Source organism: Cyprinodon variegatus, unplaced genomic scaffold (genome assembly GCF_000732505.1).
Source record: "Cyprinodon variegatus isolate N-32 unplaced genomic scaffold, C_variegatus-1.0 Scaffold46, whole genome shotgun sequence".
In the NCBI taxonomy this organism is placed as follows: Eukaryota; Metazoa; Chordata; class Actinopteri; order Cyprinodontiformes; family Cyprinodontidae; genus Cyprinodon; species Cyprinodon variegatus.
In genome coordinates, this window is record NW_015150499.1 from 1,763,233 (window position 1) to 1,766,104 (window position 2,872).

Sequence of the window (2,872 nt, forward strand, 5' to 3'; positions counted from 1 at the left end):
TAATAGCGCAATCTTTCCAATAAAGATGCGTTTGGCTCTTGGTTCAGAAGCATCCAAGTTAGACTCACTTCAGATCTGTCAGATGTAATCAGCAAACTTTCTTTCCTTTTGTTCAAGACGCTTTATTTTCCAAAATCAAAACAAACTTAAATTTTCTTACCGCAACATGACGTGACAGGCAGATCATATCGGCTCATTTCGCTGCTTTTTTGCCACTCAAAGAAAACAACAATAATAATCAGAAGCGGTCAAAAACTGTATGGCTGCGCTGACTGAATCCAAAAGCTCAGCCGGCCCCGATAGCCACCTCCGATATAATCCAGGTGCTGCAGTCACCTGTCCATAATGAAGGGGCGGAGGCCAGAAACAGCATAAATTATGAATGGCAGCAAAACACAACTAAACAAATTCATAATTTCACAATTAAGTCAGTCAACTTATACTTCAAACCAAAATATTTCATGTTCATATATAGCCTATCGTACCAAAACCAGACAAAAATAGTAAACTAGAAATAAATATTCAATCATAAATCAAGCATTTGGCTCCAACAATAAGAACTAGCCATTTAACTACTTAAGAGTAAACATTTGCATAAAAAAAGCAACTGAACAAGGAAATAAAATTAAACCAGAGAAGCACAAAATGGAGATTTCAACAGCTTTTTTGTTTTGTTTAAAACATGTTTATTCTTCCTATTTCATTGTTTATTTCTTTTATTAATTCATTAATTTTTGCTCAAGTTAGATCAAAACTTCTCCTCAAAGTACATTATTTTCAAATGTTAAATCACATCTATAAAATTCAAAATGTTAATACAATAGAATTATATAATAAACACAATAAATATTAATAAATAAATAGATAAATTACATTGTATAAAGGATGGAGAGGATAAGTTAAATTAAGGATAAATTAATAAATATTAATTAATATTGATACAAATAATAATAATAATAATAAATAATTAGCAGTACTGTGAAACCTTTTTGAATGATAAATTAAATAGAGACATCTTCACCGCACCTGAGAGGATATTTAATAATAGCCTGGACTTTTCTTTGATCAATTAGAACTGATCATCTGTAATCACAGCTGTTGCAGCGCACGCGCATCACGCAACTAATAGTAGTCATAGCAACATAAAAGTATGCTTGGTATAAATTGATTGCTGTCACCAGACAAAACAAAGTTTTAAAAACTATCACTTTATAGAATAATAATTATGTTGTAAAAATGGATAATTAGATTGTATAACTGTAGCGTAATTATATTTTATAAATGTTAGAAAATGTTTCTTCAGACGTTTTAAGACCTGTATAGCTTTATTTTGACTGTGGGCATAATTTAGTCATTAGTTTCTTCTAATATTTTTCCCTTAATAATGAAATGTAAGTGAGAATGAAATCCTTTGAGGCGCTCCTCCTCCTGCGGAGCCGCTTCTCCGGTGCGCCATGTTTTCACAGGATGCGCTTTCTGTCTGTTTTTAAGCAATAAGCTCCACTCAAAAAAAAAAAATCATCTTTAACTAATTAAACGAGTATCGTCATCAATGCAGACTATTTTGAATAATGTTTTCGTAATATAATTATCACATGTCATTTATTTAATAGTAATTAAATAATCATGTGAAACCTAAATATCATGTTAAAATATTATAGTTTCTAAAAAATTATTTTCTCTCGTGAAAGTAATACGCTTTCATAAGAAATATAAAGAAAAAATATTTGTTTAAAATAAAGATAAAGATCCGGGGGTGCGTCTTCCTCATCTGCCAGCGGTCTGTTGAATATCTATATCTATAATCTATGTTGAAGTTAACACCGAAGTGCGAAATGACGCACTTTCTTTTCAACGTAATTTAATTTAATCGCAGATTAACGCAGATTATCTTTAGGAACGTTTGCGTTTTGTGGTTTTCTTCAAAGGTCTGGTCGTGAAAAGGAATGCGCAACCCTCAAAGAAGCGAGAGAAGAACAGAATAAACCTTCAGAGTTTATAAACTAAAGAGCATAGAATCAATTCAAACGCAATTATTCACTACGGAAGCAAAAGTAGGCCAAAACCTAAAAAAAAAAAAAAAAAAATTAAGAACATGAGAAATCGCTGCATTTTAAAATGTATTTATCTATTTTTTTTTAGCCTGTTACTAATTAGAAATGAAGCGCTCTGAATCTTCAAATCTTTAAATTTAAAATAATACGTAGAAGGTCTGCAGACTCTGGATGAATGTTCCTGAGGAAAACCAGAACCTACTGGTCATATGTATGAGTTTTCCTCTGTAAAGTCAAACATTTCTTATGTTTTTAAGATTTTGTATCAAACTAATACACATGAAAACAAGTGAAAGCAGCACAAAGAGGAGCCCTTTCTGTATCACATTCCCCACTGCTGCATTCCCTTCATTTTACTTTTATTTCTATTTTTAATTCAATTTTATATCTGTTTTGTTATTTTTTTCCCCCATGAAAGTTACACAATTATCTTTAACAGACTCTTTTCAGGACCTTTGCTGAATTACTTTTACAAAAGTTCTGACCCTTCAGATTTATGGTTAAATTCTGGTGTGATGAGGAGACGTGACCAGCAGGTGGAGACAAAGTCAACACATTCACGTTTTCTTGTTTCTTCCTACTTTTATTTTTAGACAAAAGTTCAAACAAATGTTCAAATCTCAAGTTTAGTCAAATGTTTTGCACTAGCGCTTTCTAAATCTGTTTCTGTTCACGATTATTCTGATCCATCATCAGGCCGGTTGACTCCGGTGAAAAATATTCTGATTTATCGGATCAACATCCGGGTACTTGGCCCCCAGCATTTTTTAAGAGGAAAGACAAATGCATGAAAACACATTTGTTAATTGGCCAGTTTC